This window comes from Echinops telfairi, unplaced genomic scaffold, assembly GCF_000313985.2.
Source record: "Echinops telfairi isolate 266 unplaced genomic scaffold, ASM31398v2 ScPeMD7_7458;HRSCAF=8496, whole genome shotgun sequence".
In the NCBI taxonomy this organism is placed as follows: Eukaryota; Metazoa; Chordata; class Mammalia; order Afrosoricida; family Tenrecidae; genus Echinops; species Echinops telfairi.
The window spans coordinates 40,689,240-40,708,878 of NW_022111358.1; the positions used below are offsets into that span (position 1 = coordinate 40,689,240).

Below are 19,639 nucleotides of genomic sequence, written 5' to 3' on the forward strand. Positions count from 1 at the left end.
ATTGGTTTCAGGGAGGAGAAGTGAACATCAGTGAGGTTAATTTTCAACTAAGGTCGATTTCGGAGGCACACAGGCAACAGACAGGCCGATTTCTGATATCATTTTGATTTGGCGTTAGAAAGTGTTTTTCCACGTACATGTGAGCTTGGGTGTGTCTGTTCTGGGAATTTACTTCAAACAAAGGAGTGAAGGCACGCACGCTATGATCCTCTGAGTCAGTTTTAGAGTTGGGAGGCCATCCAATGCTCCCCTCTTGCCTCCTGTACGGCTCGCCCCTGTGGTCTTTTATCCTGCATTTGGATGCTTCATCTGCTCAAGATCATCCAAGGCACTCACCCCAACAATGCCACCTTTCTTGAAATGGTCCTTGGAGAACTGAGGGCGTATATGTCCCCTTTGTGTCCTTTGAGACAGAGTATTAATAGAAAGAATTCAGTTATCAATCAAACCAGCAGTGAATTAAGTGGAGCCCATAAGAGCAATCACAAGACAACCAAGGCAAATGAATGGATAAGCCACAGTGAAAACTCACACTGAGACGTAAAAATGGAAGAGTGATGTAAGCATTGCTTGGGTCTTCAAATAACTTCAGTATCTCTTTGTGGCCTAGTGGTTGTGCATTGGCCTGCTAACCACATGGTCAGCAGTTCAAACCCACCATTGGAGAAAGATGACACTTTCTACTCCCGTGAAAAAAATGCAACCTCAGAAACCCCCAGGGGCAGCTCTACTCTGTCCGATCGGGTGGCGAGGAGCGAGAGGTGCCTCGATGGCAATGAGTTTGGTGTATTGACATCAAATTTGCAGGAAAGACACCCACAGAAAACATTGCTTCCTGACATACAAGGTGACTGAAAAGATAGCAAGGGGCTCTGATAGTAGAGGGGTCAAGAGTTATGCTGCTAATCCAAAGCTCAGTGGTTGGAATCCAGCAGCTGCTCCAAGGGATCCAAATATGGGAGTCTGCTTCCATAAAGATGTATAGCCTTGGAAACCCTGTAGGGGAATTCTATACTGTTCTATAAGGTCACTATGAACCAAAATCTACTTGACAACAATAGGCTGTTTGGTTTTAGATGGGTTTGGTAAGATAAAGCCTTCGAGAGTTTCAGACACTGCCACAGGCACCCTGTAGCATGTTAACATACTCCAAATCATGTGTTCCCATCAGAATCATAAAACCTGAATGGCCGCTAACAGATTTTGAACACTCTACCTATACCAGGCACATCATTCTGAGTCAAGTGTTGTTATTCTTATTACATACTATCATTATTATATACTATATTATTATATACTATATACTATCTTATTATATACTATTATTAAATACTATTATTTTTCATCTTTATTATTACTATTCCCATTCTACAAATGACAAAGCTGGGATGCAGAGTTTAAATGGTTTCCAAACACACACACATCTAGCAAGTGATGTTAAAAATCCAACCTACATTTCTCAGGCATTTATGCCTTCAGAAAATGGAAGCCAAACCAAACAACAATTATGCTAAGAACCTAGAAATGGCTCCTGAAATTTGAGGGGTTGACCAGGCTGGGTGTGTAGTCACAGACCCCTGGCTGCCAGTCCTGTTCCGAGTAAAACACTATACCTTCATTCCCGTGGTGACACTAGGATTGATGTGACCCAGTGTGATAACTTGAAGAGTCAACCTTTCCCCTATGCACCTCCTCCTGAATGAGACCATATAGAATCCTTAGTAAGATTTAGAATCAGTTTTAATCCTAGAATAAGGTGTGATATGTATAGTTGTATACTGTGTAATTGTAATGTAGTTTAGATACCCAGAATACTAATAACACTATTTTGTAAAGCCTTTCCATGCTGAATTACAGCATTGTTATTTACAACTGAGGGGATTTTTCTACTTCATTTCCTTTCATTACTACCTCATTCTCTAAAAAGCATTAATCTTGGCTCACGAATGCTAATTACCAAAACAGTAAAGCTGAGACACCAGCCAATGTGAGGTACTCAGGAATGATGGACACACCATGAAAGTGCCAGCAGATGAAACCACAGGATTCAAGCATCCGTGGTACCCGAGTCAGTATCCCAGCTCTGAGAGGCAGGAATTCGGAGGGGCAGAAAGTAAATGAACAGATTTTTAAACGTGTAGGTTAAAACCGCTTCAGAATCTTAAAAAGCAAAGCAATCACTTTGAGGACTAGGGTGTGTCTGCCCAAACTAATGTCTTTTCAATTGCCTCTTATGTATGGAAGAGCTAGACACTACGAATAAGAAGGCCGTAGAAGAATGGACGCTTTTGAATTGATCCCTTGGAATAGGATGTAGATGAAGACGAGCATTTCCACTCCTATAAAGACCGAGTCTCAGAAACCCAAAGGGGGAAGGTTTAATCTGTCCTTTCAGGCCATGATAAGTCAGAATCCACTCAGTGGCAGTGAATTGTGATCCCTCTTTCCAAGTCGTATCTTGAGTTTCTGGACGTTTCTTATTGATTTGCTACTACAATCAATTTTAAAATATCTTCAATAAAATCTTACTTGCGCGTGCTATTGGTGATATTGTTTGATCATTTCCAAATTCTATTGGATCACCTTTCTTTCAAATGGGCACCTATATGGATCTCTTCCAGTGTGGGGGTCACATATCTGTCTTCTAAATTTCTTAGCATAAGTGAGTGAGACCTTCCAATGTTGCATTTATTTGTTGAAACATCTAGATGGATATTTGGTTAAAATTTGGAGCTTCGTTTTTTCACCAATACTTTCATCACAGCTTGGGTTTATTCCTTCAATAACATCTTATTCCATCAATAACCTCAGTTCTTGATCATGTGCTAACTTGTGAAGTGGTTCCACGTGAACCAATTGTTTTGATGAGCAGCACCCAAGAAATCAAACACATATTACATTAGGAAAATCTGTGGCGAATAACCTCTTCAAAGTGGTCTAGAGCAAAGCTTTGAGGACTAAGGCAAACCTGACCCAAGCCACGGTATCTTCAAATGCTTCACGTGCATGCAAAAGCTGGCGAAAAAATAAGGAAGACCCAAGAAAAAAATATGATGTCTTTGATTTAGGGTGTTTGGGGAGAATATTAAATATACCATGGACTGCCAGAACAAACAAATCTGTTCAGGAAGCAGTAAGCTAGAACGCCCACTAGAAGCAAGGAGTACAAGACGTCATTGCATTGACTTTGAACATTTATCAAAGGCACCTGTCCTTGGAGAAGGACAACGTGCTCGGTATGGGAGAGGGTCAAAAAGAGAAAGAGAGTGGGGTGGGTGGGGGGGGAAGGAAACAGCTAAAGGAGAGAGAGTGACATCGTGGCTGAAACAATGCAGATGACTCAATGATCACACTGATGCAAGGACCTGGAAGAGTCTGCTTCCGTTATCCATCAGGTTGCTATTGACTGGAACCTAATCAAGGGCAATGAAATAACAGTAAAAAACATCTGTGGTTATAATCCCATGTTGGAATGTGTTTTCTTTGTTATGTTAAATGAAAGGGCATTAGTGGAGGGTGTGTCTTCAGTCAACCTCCTTTGAGATACGGAAAGGATTAAATAAGCAAGTGAGCAAGCAGAGGTGGGGGAAGAGAGATGCCAAGCCACAGGAAGGGTCCTCAGGAGTAGAAGCTCAAAAGAGACAAGGACCTACTTCCACATCCAACAGAGACAGATAGCTGCTCCTTGGATTCAGCGCCTTGAATCTACTCTTCTTGGCTCTTAATTTCGAAAATAAAATTTTATTTGTTAGAGCCACCTATTTGTGGTATTCGGTTACAGCAGCACTAGAACGGCTACGACGCCTCGATTCAGCAACCGCAGTTCTAAAGAGCTCAGGATTGTTATTTCTCCAGTGCCTTGTCTGCCTTTCACATCCCTGGGAATTTTACCTTGACGCAAGCATTTGAAGGCCAACTCCACAAGTTCACACACTAGCTTCTGACATGAGGTGGTGAATGCAGGCAGCTGAGCAGATTCGATTAAATCCCTTAGGACTGATTACTAGGACTGTGTAAGCCCCATAGGATGCATTTGAGACCTGGCCCAATATCTATGTTTCATTTAGCGTGGAAGTGGCAAGCTCTGAGTCCACGTGAGTATCCCCAGCTGTGGTCTCGGTCTTACGTGCAGCAGGAAATCTCAGCTGTGAAGGTCAGTTCTTTGGTATGGCCCTGCGCAAGGTAAGTTATCGTTGGAGGTGTGTTGATTCAAGGAGTGAATCAAGGCTTGGCTGTTGAAAGTTAGCTGTCTCAGTTTTCCTTGGCATGCAATTCCCAGGCTCACCTTTTAAGATGCAGACAATCACCTCTGGGGCCATAGGATTCTTTGTCAGACAAAGTCTGACACCTGCCACAGGATTGCCCGCAACAACCCTGTCTGTAAATATTTGCATCACTTACTGGCACTGGCGAGCGTATTTCTGGCCCAGAAAATATCTTCCTCCTTCGTAACCCTGACTGCGTGCAAGCTTAGTCAAAGCATGCTTGAATGACCTTCACATTGAACCTCCTCCAGGGGTAGAGGTGGCAAGGCAACCTCGGTCTCAGCTGACCGGCTGTCACCTGCTTTATAAGATGCCAGGGGGTGCCTATGTACATTCCCAGGGTGGAACTTTAGGGACAAACCATTGTCAATGGTTAACCCTGGTTCTTGGTGGCTGGGGTTTTTCTTTCCTTTATTATTAACTACGAGACATTCTTACCGTTGCCCAGCTGTGAGCACCCAGCTTGTAGAAGCTCTAAAGGGAGATTGAAGAAAGGTAAGTATGACTCTATTTTTGTTATACAGACTCATTCTGCCTGTGTTTTGCTTGTACTGGCTCTTTGCTTAGCAACGTGCTGTGTCCAGCAGAACAAATCTCTGTGATGAACTAAACATCACCGTGATATCCCATCGAAGTGCTTTAAGTCAGAAGCAAAGAGAGTGTCATCGTTCAGGAGTTCTTTTGTCACCTTGTCAAAAGTAGTCTCAACTGGGTGTCTATCATCTGAAAATCTTCCCCGATCTATCTTTATGGAGCTCTTTAGAAGATGTGTAACATGCATACTTGGTGGAGAATCTATAGTTTCTTTCAAAAGCCGATTATTGTTTCTTATAGACATGTGTATGTGTGTGTGTATGTATATATATATATGTGTGTATAAAATCACATTTAAAAGTATAAAGTATCTCATTTCAAATTTTCAGAAAATTAATCTGGGAATGTCATGTAGTGATATGAAAAGAAAGATAACCCACCCATTCTGTCTGGAGTTATTTTCATTGGGAAAAATAATCCTTTCCTCCTGCTGCATTAGGCAAAATCCTTCTACAACTTTATTTCTCATCCATTAAGATCATTGAACATTTTGTACTTGAGTATTTGTTCAGCAAAATGTAAACTTGCCAGTCTCAGCTCTTTAGATCCCAAGAATTCTCTACCAAGCACAATGGAAGTTCTTTCCATTGGGGAAATGGAGGTGATGTTCAGCTTTTCTATAAGTCTGTTGAATTTGGAATGTGTGAATTCTGATCTGACAAACTGATGGGTCTTCAAGAAAATGGATCTGGAGAATTTCTTTTGAATATAACCCTTACAGCTAGCTGAGAGCCAAGATTGGAAGAAGAACATAATCCATTGATGTTTTTTATTTTGCCTCATTTACTATGAGAAAAGTGGGCTAGTCACTCTCTATGGCAAATTTGAACCAATAAAAATGTCAAAACCACAGCTATTTTGGAGAATACCGTTTATAGAATTTCTGAAATTAAGTCAAAAAAGAATTTAAAAGTGAGAAAGTGCTGGATTTCAATTCAACTCTCAATCCTCAAGTTTATTTTTAGAATGTGGAAATTTTGGTAACTCCAAGACATTAGTCTCCTACCAATAAGACCAGGGCAATACTCAAGGTTGGAAGCAAAGATTGGAGTGGGAGGGGCATTCAATATGCTATTTTAATGCATTTTCCTAAATAAGTTTGTTTTGCTATGGGAAAGAATGCACATTTTCAAGGACACTGTGCGGGGAAGAAAACATGTTTCTTTCATTGTATATGTCAATGAGTATAAGTTACGACTCAGATACGAATTACGGTACTTGAAAATTAAGGATTGACAACAAATATTCCTTCCAGTAGGAAACAATAGATATAGAATGGGGCTTCAAAAAGTTCATGAAAATATTCCACCATCCTTTTATTCCATTTTTCCTATTTTTCACTAATTTCTTCATCAATTCATATTCTTAGTAAATATTTATTGAACAACAAAAATGCTCTAAACCTGGAGTTGGGTGGGAGACTTTTTATTATGGTGAAACTGTTGAGAAACTTTGGAGCTAGTTGGGGAGGACAAGCAGTTAATTGGTGTTAAGCAATGTGGTATTTTATGCAGCCAACAAATATCTATGAACTGAGTTCTTGGTGCCAGATATAGATTAATCAATGAGAACGTATCGGTAAAGAAATAAAAGACAAAATATTCTAATTTTACCACTCCTAGTGAGATTAGGGGAGGCAGAAACACAATTTCTAACTGGTTGTTGACAGGTGGGATTGACTGACCTACTGTCCCTGCCCATTGGGCAGGAGTTCTTGTGGTGTAGTGGTTACAGGTTGAGCTGTGATCCGCATGGTTACCAGTTTGAAACCACCAGCAGCTCTGAGGGAGAAGGATTGGGCTTTCTCTGCCTGTAAACAATTACAGTGTCAAACCCACAGGCTGTCACTCTGAGTCGCCATTGACTTGGTGGTAGTGATAGGACAACTCACACCATGATCGCTGGCTTTCATCACAGCGAGAAAACAAGACAGAATGCAGAGTCCCTCTTATGTAATCTTGAGGGCGAGTTCCTCTGAATTCTTCCATATCATCTTCATAAAACACGAGCCCTGGGCTCCAGCTCACACTCAAGGCAAAGACATGCACCAAGACGTACATTCCAGAAAATAATCATTGGCAACCACCCTCCAAGCTGCCTACCACAGGTTTCTATTTTTAAGTAGTACTGTCAAAGAAGGCTTGGCAAGTGGGTGATATTTGATCAAAGATTCAGTCGTGGGGAGGGAGGGGGCAAGGTGGATCTCTTTGGGGCAAAGTCGTTCAGATAGAACAGGTATTCCAATATTTTAAGTCAGGACTGTGCCATGCAGAAATGAGAAACAGCAAGGAAGCCAATGTGGATGAAGTACAACTGTAAGAAGAACGGTGGCAGATGCAGTTGTGTGGATGGAACATTACTTGTCCCAAGAGAAAGAGGAATTTGCAATCAGAAGCTTATTGAGATATTAGAAGTAGCCAGATGAAGGGGTAGATTTGAATAGTTAGACAATAAGAAAGAGTATTGTGGTGTCGGGTAGGGGATATGAAGGAACAAGATATAGAAGTAAGGATGCCCCAACGCAACACAAATGGGGAGAATGAAAACAGCCACCATCATCATTCGGCCAGCTTGTTGTACTGTTGTGGCTTGTGGCTTGCTATAATGTTGGAAGTTGTGCCACTAGCCCTTCAAAAACTAGCAAGGTTACCCATAGTGCACCGTTTTGAGTGGAACTTCGTGAGATCAGGAAGAAAAGCCTCATGATCTACTTCTTGAAAGTAGCCCTGGTGATGTTATGGATAACCTTCAACTATCGTTTGATATTGTGCTAGACGATAAGGCTCCTGGGTTGGAAGCACTCAGCATATACAATGGCTGCAATGTGTTTGGGCATGTCGCTGCTTGGGACGATGGTGCAGGCTGGACAATATGTTGTACTTCTGTCTGAGAGGACCACGAGGACGTGCACTTGACAGCTATGAACTTCAGCAGCAAAATGAAGACATGTCACAGCCACTTGAACTTGACCAGCAGAGGAAATCAAAAGATATCTCACCTCCAAGATCATGCCATGGCTACTGATCTTCTCACCGACATGGGACTTATAAGAGTTATCTCATAATAGTCACAGAAACCAGACCCGCTCTGGTTTAGCCTGGATGTTACGAGCCAACAGGCAAGTTGAAAGCGAAACCCATTGCTTGGGCAGCAGCACAAAGGTGGAGGTTTTCTCCCAGTGCCCTTCTTTTGAGTAGCATGTGATCATCTCTCACATCTTGGCCTTCCATGAACTGCGAGTCGGTCCACCTGCCTTGGCATCTGCAAACACTCCCTGTGTTGGAAACCACGGTGCTCAGGGCTCAAAACAGTCTTCCTGAGGCGCGTTTGGAGGTGACCATAAGCTCAAATTTTCATTCAAAGTGTCTAGGCTTGAGGGCCCAGATTCAGGATGACCTTGCCTGCCTGCTCTGTGAAATGTATAGTGGTGAAGGATTCCTGTAGAGCAGTGGTTCTCAACCTTCCTCATGCCATGACCCTTTCATACAGTTCCTCACGTGGTGACCTCCCCAACCATCACATTATTTGTGTTGCTACTTCATCACTGTCATTTTGCCACTGTTATGAATCGGGCAACCCCTGTGAAAGGGTCATTTGACCCCCCAAAGGGGTCGTTTGACCCCCCAAAGGGGGTCGCGACCCACAGGTTGAGAATCGCTGCTGTAGCAAGACCACTTCATTCTGGTTCATGAGCTGGCCAGCCTCAGGCAGCCTGGAGGAGAATTCACTTTCTGAGTATTCCTTAGACTATAGGCATCCTTGGCCTTGTGCTTTGTTTACTCTGTTAACCTAAGGCTGCATGATTATATGCTTTATACAGCTTCTTTGAAATGAAGAAGATGAAGTATCATGGTTTTCTGTTTCCACCCTAGGGCTTTCTGTTTTAAAACCGATCGTCAAAGCTAACATTAAGTAGCATTCTTATAGAGGTTTTTCATTTTTAATAGAACTGGGACTACACGGTGGTCTCTTTCCATAAATCGGCCTGAAACTGTCTACAGGTACAAAAGAGTACTGGAAATAATGTCTAGCATCTAAGTAAGAAACAGCCCCCAATAGATTTGCCCAACCATCTCAAGTAAAGGTTCATTTTGCCTTTAGAATAGTTTATACGATCACCTTGATTCCCAGTTTTCTTTTTCTTATTTTAAGGAGAGTTTGAAAAACTCCAAATGATTTCCCAGCTTGATAGGACATTTCCTAATTGGAGGTCTTCTGTTAACTGAAGCACAAACATTCTCTTGCTCCTCTTGCATTGGTTGTTTTTGAAAGAAAGAACAAAGGTTTATTCTGTAAACCTTGAACAAAAACATTCTAGTATGGTAAATTGAGGTCCTCGTGACACTGCTTTTCAATCAGAGCCACGATCCTAGGCAATCAATAATCATTGACTACCATGGCGCTAAGTCTTCTGGGATACAAAGATGACTACCCCATCTTCCCTGTCCTTAGTCTGATAGACACGTTTTTAAATCATTTAAGAGCAATGATATGGTCCAGTGTTCTGATAGCATAAATTATAAACAGTATTCCATCCTTTGGAACTTTTTTTTTCCCCCCAAAAGGGCACTAAGTTGGTAACCAAGTTCATAGCGTGTTGATTTTGTCTGGGGTGTGCTGTTGGAATTCAGCTTGTTTCAACCGTGCCTTCTTGTTTTCACACTGAACTCCTCCTTCACACAACTTATCTATTATTTTCTTAAATTACAAGATCGTTCTGTTGCCAGTGCCTCGCCCTAAGGATTCTCTGACAAATGCTCTCTTATTTCTCCTCTGATTTGAAAATGCAGCACCTTGTTCTCCTGGCTTATATTTTTCCACCCAGTTGTTAGCCATTGGCTTGAAGCTTCAGATTCTGTCAAAGAAACGATGGACCATACTTCACTAATGTTGCACATTTTTACATTCTCTGGGGTCAGTGTGCCTAAAGTGCTACCTTCACCCAGAGCAACATACAGGAAAATAACATTTTTAATGCCATCAGATTTTCATAATGTCATGTGGGCAAAGAGGAAATGCTTTTTTTCTTTCATTGAAGGGCAAACACACTATTTTAAAATATATCTGTGTCCCAGTCTTCTAGCAGCATCAAACTCACTCTTTATACCACATGCTTCATCTGTCCTATATGCTGTTCTATGTGGTCATGCAATTTAGTGTTTATGTGTATCAGTTCTGCCTCCATCTAACTACATCATAGGATGGCACCGTGGGCTCTCAGAGGACAGACATGGGCCACCATATAGAAGCATTGCTTTTATACAAAAATATCCCTGGTGGTTCAAATCGTTAAACACTGACCCACTTCCTGAAAGATGGGTGCTTTCAATCGCTTCCCGCCCCAGCTGCCTTGTGAGTACCACCTACCAATTTGCTTTCAAAATCTTGAAATCTTTACACAAAGAAAACAAAACAAACAAACAAACTGACTTCCACCAAGTTGATTCCGCCTCATGGTGACTTTATAGGACCGAAATGAGCTGATGCTTTTGGTTTTGAGACTGTGGATCTTTGTGGTACATAGCCTCTTCTTCCTCTTTTGGAGCAGTGAGTGGGGTCAAATTGATGACTTTTGGGTTAGCAACTCACTGTGTAGCCTCCTTCCCCACCAGAGCTCCCCAAGCTCCTGTAGAATTCTGTTTTATTCTGCACATATCACCTGGAATATGAAGCAACTCCATGGCAATTTACAACCCTTTTCCTCAGTGATTTGAATGGGGAATAGAGAAAATTAAGTAATTTACCGTGTATACTCAAGTATAAGCCACATGATATCAGTGAAGGCACCTAATTTTACCACAAAAACTGCATTAAAAATGTGGGAGAAGGGAGACATTGGGCAGTGTAAGATATGACAAAACAATAATAATTTATAAATTATCAAGGTTCATGAGGGAGGTGGGAGCAGGGAGGGAGGGGAAAAATGAGGAGCTGATGCCAGGGGCTCAAGTAGAAAGCAAATGTTTTGAGAATGATGAGGGCAACAAATGCACAAATGTGCTTGACACAGTGGATGGATGGATTGTGATAAGAGTCATACAAGCCCCCAATAAAATGATTTAAAAAAGAGTTACAAAAATATGTGCTGAAAAACTTGGCTTATACACAAGTACATATGGTAGTTGGTGAGCGATTTATATAATTTCAACAGAGATACAGGTAGGAATACAAGGAGCACAATTCAGAGCTATCATACATTTCCAAGGAAAGCCATAAAACTGTGGGATAGTTTGAGTGTAGGGCCCATCCCGTTAGATTATATTTTCAGAACCCCGGGATTTGGGGCTAGGACAAGGGTGACGTACTAATCTTTCCTGCTTTTTGGATTTTTGCATGGAAAATTCTGAGCAGCACTATTAAAGAATGATCCTTCTGGGACCAAATTCTTGAGTTTGGTTACTATCTGATTAGTTAGTTGGCTCTGCCCCAGAAAAATATCCATTCACCCACAGACTTGGCCAGTCTTTTCACAAATATGTGCTTTTCTCTTTTTCGTGTGAGGCTTACCCAAACAATGGGTAATTCAGGACATTCTGTCTCCTTAGGAAAATAGTTCTAAGCAACCCCACAAAACACCACACCTGGCAGAAGAGCTGGAGCACCCAAACTATTCAGCAGGTCTCTGATCCAAGGGTCTCCTGTATTGAGTCTAGCCAGGCAAAAGCAAGACAAACGCCACCACTGGACACTTACCTGAAAGACAGATTTCGCTCACCCGGGTGGATTATTAGGTTATTAACTCATCTTTTCCTTTCCTTATAATGAGCTCTATCCATAGATGGCCCATGGAAATCCTTCCAAGTTTGTAGAATTGGAAAGACTGTGAGTTGTATTCACCAAGACTTCGTATCAAGAAACCTGCTCATTTTGTGTGTCTTGTTTTCTCTTATTTGGGTCAGAACTGAATAAACCCAAGGGTTTACTACATCACACCCAAGTAGAAAGCAGCATGGCTGATTGGAGCAAACTACTTAGGACAAGTTGCAACCATTTCACATTTAGGCTTTATGGGAACAGAAGGTGGTTTCATTTCCCTGTAACTAAAATTTTCTTTGAATGTATTAGATAACAATACTGGGTTGCAGATAAGATTATACCATTTGCACAGGGAGTTTAAAACATTCAAAGAAACAAGAGCAAACAAAACAGAATCACAAACAAGAAAAGCAAAACGAAACGAAACAGAAGCAAACTATTTTGTGCTTTATACTCACAAGAATGAATCGCAGAGGAAGTCATGCTTGATGTATCTATGCTTTGTTGAGCTGAAGGGAAGATATATTTTTTTCGGTGCTTCTGCTGCAAGACTGTGTGTTGACACCTCCTTGTTCTTTGCGGATGCAAGCCATGGTCAGGTGTGCAAGGAATTTGGTTGTGGTCTATGGGAGGAGCTCGAGAGACTAACAGGCAGAAGAACAGAGTCAGCATAAAAGAAGTCGGAATGTATAGCCCGGAGACGTGATCTGTTAGGAGTCTCCATGCTGCTGTGGCTGCTGCTGCTGCTTCATCATCATCTTCTTTGGTGGAAAATTGTTTCCTGGGTTAATTTTATACAAAGTACCAATAAAATTGGCTAAACAGAGGGTCAGTGAAAATGAGGAAGCCCCTCCATGAGAAGGGTTGACACAGTAACTGTGTCACAGCAAAGCAACCACAGGGCCAGATATTTTCTTGCGTTATAATAGAGTCCTTATGAATCAGAACCACCTCAACGTCACCTGACAATAGTTGCTAAACTAAAAGTGGGGAGGTGCTAGCCCAGGGTCATGGACCTGGTTATTTTAGCATTCTAAATAGCAGCATGCAGTAGCCACATTGCTATATAGGAGACAGAAAATTTTCACAAGGAGTTTAAAAACTAAAGTGTGACTTTTATACCTTGGTTTTATAAATTGAACAAGATGGTCTTCCTTTAATTTAAAGGAGCCCCTAAATGGTACAAAGGTTAGCACCCGTGGCTGCTAAAATGAAAAGGTCAGAAGTTCATATCTACTCAGGATCACCCCAGAAGAAATGTCTGGCAATTAAAAAAATATCAGCCAATCAAAACCCTACGGAGCATAGTTCTACTCAAACACATGGATGGGTTGCCACAAAGCACAGTTGATTGGATAGGTTATTCTTTTATTTTAATTTTAAGTAGGCGTGCAAATTAGGACCTACTCATTCTGGGCACTAGGTAAATAAAGGTAAATAGATCTGTTTCTTGCCAAAGTCTAATGAAGGAAGGCCTGGTGTTTAAGAGGATGAAAGATCAAGTGTGCCTGGGGAGTTGAGAGGCGCCTTACAGAAGCAGTAATGCTTGTGTTTTAACTTGAAGGAAGGAGCAATGCCTACCGGATGATAAAGAAGGGACACACTGGGGGGAGGGGGTGTTGAGAAGTTCTCGGTGGGTGGAGGACAGAGTTCCTGGTGTGGGGATGGAAGCAGAGGGGTCATGGATGGAATATAGGGATGGTGGTGATCCAGGGCAGAGCTTATCTGGAAAGGTGTTTGTAATACTCATTCTTCTCCTCCGAAGCCAGTGGGAACTGTGTTTCTAAGACAGAGGTATTTCCTCATGATTTGATGCTGATTCTGGGAAGAGACTAGCACGGTGACTTTAGGAAACAGAGATGAGCTAACAGAAATGAATCAGTGAGATTTTCCTAATTGATAGAGGATATTGTATTCCAGATTCAAAGTTTTTCAAAACAGAGACTTGTCTCTCACCTAAAAATGGTTAAAATGTTTCTCTGAGCTCTACCTTCTTCTGAAGTTGCCCAATCCTTGTAGTTCATGATGGTCCTTAAGTTCTGATCTGGCACCCCTTGTTCTGGAGAAGGTGGTCAGAACACTGTCTGACAACCGCCCGGTGTTCTTAAGGTGGTACTTAAGGAATTACGAAAGCAAATGGAAGAAATGATGAAGCAAAAGAGGTGAATAGAAATTTTCCAAGGGAAACTTGAGAAGGCTGAGCAAAGGATTATAATGAGATATACAAAGGCCTGCAGCTAGAAAGCCAAAAGAAGAAGAAAAAATAACACAGGGACACCATGCTTAAAGTTGAAAGAACTGAAGAAAAACTTCACACCTCGAGTGGCAATTGTATGAGTAAGATATTGGCTGATTCAGGAAACACCACAAGCCGATGGAAGGAATACACAGTCACTATATGAGGTAGTTAGTTTATTGTGCCAACCTGGCTGATAAACACATCTGGGGTTAATTGGAGGGTGGAGGGATAAATGGCTCGGTGAGCCTCACACCTTTCTAGTTCTCGGGTCTCTTGCTTTCTGACGGTTGGACGAGGGTGCAGCTGCCTTAGCCAGTTCTCTGCTTTAGCTGGCAAGGGTCACTTCCTTGAAGACATCCCTGAGGAGAAGCCACATGGACCTACCCCGATGCAGCCCTGGGTGCTGGAGCACCCATGTGGAGACCCCTGTCAGTGCTGAGATGCTTACATATTCTCTGAATCGGCTTTCCTCCTGCGGTCACTGTCATTGCATGTTTTGTGAGATGGAGGAGGACTTTGTGGACTGGTGTTGGACATAGGGGTTAATGTTGGACTTGTGGGCTTGGGCAGCACTGGGTTGGGATGTTTTCTTGATGCACACTTAATCTTTATATAAAACTCTCGCTTACACATGAGTTTCTGTGGATTTGTTTCTCTGAAGTACCCAGACTAACACACTATACCAAAATGAACTAGTCAACATTGATCAAGAACTGACAGTATTGAAGCAAGAAGTCCAAATTGTACTGAACGCGTTAGCCAAAATCAAAGCTTCAGGACTTGATGGAATACCAGTTGAAATGACTTAATTAGCAATTTGGAAGAAAGCTATTTGGCTAACCACCTGGAAGATATCCACATTTGTGCCCATTCCAAAGAAAAGAGACAGAACAGAATGTGGGCATTTTCAAAATTATGCTGAAGATAATTCACCAAGGACTTTAGAAGTACCTACTTAGGAAGCTGCCAGAAACTCGAGTTTCATGCAGAGGAGGACATGCAGAGCATAAGGGGTAGCACTACTGACGGCAGGTCGATAATGCAGCAAATGCACAAGTGTGTGGACTTAGGGTTTATTGACTACGCAAAGCCTGAATGAGGAATAAGGAAGGCTGGGGAAGAAGCAACACAGTTGAAGTATGGTGTTCATGAAGAATATCAAGAATACCGTAGACTGCCCGAAAAACAAGCAAATCTATCTTGGAGGAAGTACAACCAGAATGCTCCTTAGAATTGAGGATGGTGAGACTTCCCCTCACATGCTGTCCGAAGAGGCCAGCCCCTAGAAAAGCACAGCGTGCTTGGTAGAGCAGGGGGTCAGGGAAAGAGGGAGCCCATCAGAGAGACGCAGTGAACGCTGTAGTGGGTGCCACACTGGCCTCAAGTTTAACCATGGCCGTGAGGGTGACTCAGGCCTGGGCAGGGTGTCGATCTTTTTCTGCAGGAGATTGCTAGGAGTAGGAGACAATTGGGGACATCTAGCAACCACATCAGGAATTTCTCTGTGTACCAAGGAAATGCAATTTCTCTGTGTACCCTGTAATGCAATGGAAAGCCTGGGCTCTGAGACTGAAGCCCTCAGTCTTACTGTGACAGATAGTAATGTTCCACCTGGGTGTCTTCACGAATAAAATAAGACATTCATCTGTACATTCCCTCAATATACAGCTCATTGAGTCAATCAGAGTTTGATTAGAGCAGCGGAACTAGTAGCATATTCATATAGATTCATGTGTATGTATATATTTAAGGGGAGTTCATAAAAATGGAAATTTCCCATCATTTTTTTCATTCTATTTTTTTCATGAGATTTTTTAAATGCCCCTGCTCCCCCATGTGTGTTCATATATGTTAATGAAAGAAACCCTGGTCATGCAATGGTTAAGTTCTCACCTGCTCATATAACAGTTGTCAATTCAAATACACTTAGCACTTTTGCGAGAGCAATACCAAGTGATCTGCCCTCATCAAGACCACATCCTAGAATATCCTATTCTGTCACACGAGGTCACTGTGAGTTGGAGTTGACATGACAGCACTCAACAGCATCTAAAACATATATTCAGGGACTTGCCCGATGGGTTTCCGCGGTATTGCTCTCGGGTGACAGGTTGCATCATCTCTATGAAGCTGTTGTTTCTGTGTCAAGTGCGGGAGTCTTATGGTAGGGCAGGCATTGGAAGGATGCAGGATACGGAGGGAACTAACAAGGACCTGAACCCAGTTGTGGGGAACAGAAGGATTTCTCTTAAGTTATCTTCCCAAACTATGTACCGAACTTAGCTGCTTAAGAGTGACTGTACAATAGGTGATCAGTGAAAGTAGGTCAGAGGTTATTTTCCTTAACATTAGCCATCTATAGTGGCTAGACTATTAGTCTGACTCACCCTAAATAAGACCCACTCCCTTTTGATAAGGATAATGGTGGTCTGTTCACTTCCAGGAGATACCAGAGAGGGCAAACCTGCCCAAGATTGACCAAGGTTAGATAGTCATGATCAGCTGTCTAGATCAAGCAGACACCATTGTTATTCCCACAACAAATGTGGGCACACCCCTAGGTGATTCCCCTCCTATTGATTATGTTAATACCCCTCTCGGTGACTCAGGTTATTGTCCGCTATCAGGGAACTTGCATGCCTCCCAGAATAGTAATTGTCTATTTTATTATATGAGACATTAGAGTGATCAAACTTGTTCTAGAATGAATTGTATTGCCCCTTTCTGTGATGTATGACTCTATGATGCATGGTTAGCAATAAATAATGAGGCTCCCTAGTTCTCAGGAGGGTGGCTGGAGAAGGTGACTAAGGAGGATGAAGCAGCGGCTTCTTCTCTGATGACTAAGCCCCCTCCACGAGGACCACCAAGCTGGGCTGAGGTGAGCTATGCTACCATGAATTGTGTCTGACTCCATTACTTGACTCCATCCTTTAACTCTCATGCTCTCTATGACTTTACTATAATCTCTACTTATTATCGCTGTACAATTGCGCCTACCGAACCTGTGATGTTTTGTGGGGTTCCCTCTTCCCCTTAACCCCACACCCAGTGAGCCTTCGCTGAGGCCAAGAGCACGCAAGGGAACCCGGGCCTCATGAGGGTAGCCATCAGGGCAGCTCGTGTCCTACCTCACACAACCAAGGAGGCAGAGAAATCATTGGGAAGGTAAGAGAGCCTGGAAAGGAGGCCTAGGGAACCGCAGGGACCCTGGGTTCTCTTGCTCTTCCATGCCAGCAAGGAATGCCTGCACATCAGTAACATATGCATGTGGGGTGTGGGGGCACCATGCTCCTTCCCTACACCAACTTTATGATGTAACGAGCATGATTCGTGGTTCACTTCCAGCTCATAAATGTCACATAAACTGTCTCATGGCATAGGCTCCCTTGGAACTGTGCCAGAAAGGAGATTTTGGGAAATTCAAATAAGCTAACTGGACATACTCCAAATCTATGCCCTTGGGCACCTGTCCTTCAGAGCATAAAGCAGTGTTTGGGAGACAGGTCTTGGCTTCACCAAGCTCCCTTTATGATGGTAGAGTATCTTCATGTGCTGTGGTGGGTGTTCTTCCCTTTTTAAGCATCAAATGAGATTAAAGCACATCAACACTTTGGAACTCATCAAAATACTAACATCTATTTAAGGTTCTCATTAAGTGAGTTGGCATTATATGATCTCTATGATTAAGAGAAAAACGTTGGAAAATTCACTCTTTCTAGGTATTTTAACAAATTTCAATTCCCTAAGTTTCCCTGTGTCTTTGTCAGTAGACGTGTGGTGCTGAATGGATAGCAACCAAGCCCCACAGTAAGTCAGAGCCTGCTCCTGCAGTTATACTGGGGTCTCTTCAGAGTCACAATGACTTGGGGACAGTGGGTGGGCAGCACAGTGGTTCAGAGGTCAGTTGTAAACAAAAAGGCTGGTAGTTCTAAGCCCGCAGCAGCTCCACGGGGAAGTGATTTAACAGTATCGTACATCTTTGGAAATGAGGAGGCAATTCTGCTGTGTCCTATAGGGTTGCCAAGGGCCAGATCAGACCATGTGGAAACTTTGTTGTTGTTGTTTGCTTGACTATGTGCAGGTATCCAAGCGATGAATCACCTTTCAGCATGCAATGTTTATCCCTCATTAGTGTTTTTCCTCCCTTGAATGCTGAGAAAAATAACCAAGATATAATCAGTAACAGTGGAAAAGTTCCTTGACTGTTAATGAATATAAAAACCTTGAAGATAGAAAGTAGGGCTTCCATTTGCAATGCCTAAACTGTATTATAGGAACTATTTGCTTATCAGCACCTTCTTCTGCGGGTCCCACTGCTTGTAATTCTTTACTGTGTTCTACCGCCTTTCCCCTATGTCTTCTGGCTCAGTGGCTCTCCTTTTGCTGCTCTTCAGATTTAGTATACTTCAAAGTACAAGTTTTCTCTAATGGTTGCAACATTGCATTCAAGCATGCATAACAACCATTGTGAGAAGGGTGCAGGAGTGCACATTTTCTTTCTTTCTGTTAAACATAAGGTCACCATGAGTGAGACCTGATTCATTGGCAGCAAGAAAAGTGTTCCCTGTGTGTCGAAGATAACGTCAGGATGGTAGATGGACACACCAGCTGCCTGGATGGTTTACTTCTTCATTTCAAGCACTCTTTCCACAAAGTAAAAAAAAAGACTATATTTTTTGCTGAAGTTTCTCGGCATGTTATGAGATGGTATGGAGAACTGTCTGAAACATTTTACTTACCATCAACGAAAAGAAATCTGCCGTTTCACAGCAGAAATCCTGTTTTCAATGCATTGATTGATTTTCAACAGAGAGCTCTCAGCCTAGCGTGCATCATTCAAACTGGTTTTTAGACAGTAGGTTTCAAACTTTTAAAAAGTTTGTATTTTTTAAAAATTCTTAGTTCCTCACGATCACTTGACCTTCTCCAGATAAGGAAATAGGGTTGAACAGAGGTTATGTACTATCCCCAGGTCACACCATTAGAGAAAGGCACTGCTGGATTTGTGCAAGGTAGACTTTCTCTATAGTATGTGCTAATTGATAACCGAGAGAGGCAGATTCCCACACATTTATGCCATGCATGATTATTAGGATTATCCTCCCACCAGTAAGAAAGGCTTTCTATCTAAACTCAAAAATTAAATCTAGTGAAAAATTCTGACATTAAAGTTCAAAACCTAGAACTACGAGTAGAACACATATACTCCATAGCCTACACCCTCCTTTGTTATGTTTGGTGATTGAATTGATTGAAATTTTCTAATTTGTATACTATTTTATTGAAGCATTTTATTTTTAAAAGTCCTAAATTTCACTTTTTCTACCAGGGCATTTAAAGTTAAACACAAGAAAATCCAAATGAGAAGATGATATATGAATCCTATAAATGGGTTGAACCTTCTATGTACCTGCAAAAGGACTTGCTGGTATATATATATATCAAAAGCTACGCAACTTAAAAAAAAAGGACTTTAGCAGCACAAACCAGTAAGGATTTCACTTCATTGAGAAAATATGATATCCAGTCTCAGGGAAATAATGCTTCCCTGGGAGCAATGGTGGTCCAGGTATAGATGTCCCTCCTTTTAAGAAAGAGACCCAGGCTGGGTTTCCAGCCAGCGCACCTCAGATACAGCCCCCCTCTGCTTGTGGAGGCTTATGTGTTGCTCTGGTGCTGAAAAGGATTCCGTGGTCCTTCCAGACTAAGATGGTAAGGGGGGAAACAAAACCAACAACGCTGATGTTCTACTTCTGATAATCAACCAAAGAAAACATTCTGG

General features: G+C 42.1%; 1 protein-coding gene across 1 annotated transcript in view; it reads left to right on the forward strand.

The window, feature by feature from the left end:
- Positions 1-4,679: 4,679 nt before the first annotated feature.
- Positions 4,680-19,639, forward strand: part of KCNJ16 (potassium inwardly rectifying channel subfamily J member 16) — a 64,526-nt gene continuing 49,566 nt past the window's right edge. The window contains exon 1 of the mRNA XM_004709173.3: positions 4,680-4,760. The gene's annotated coding sequence lies outside the window, so the exon portion shown is untranslated. The remainder of the gene's footprint in view (positions 4,761-19,639) is intronic.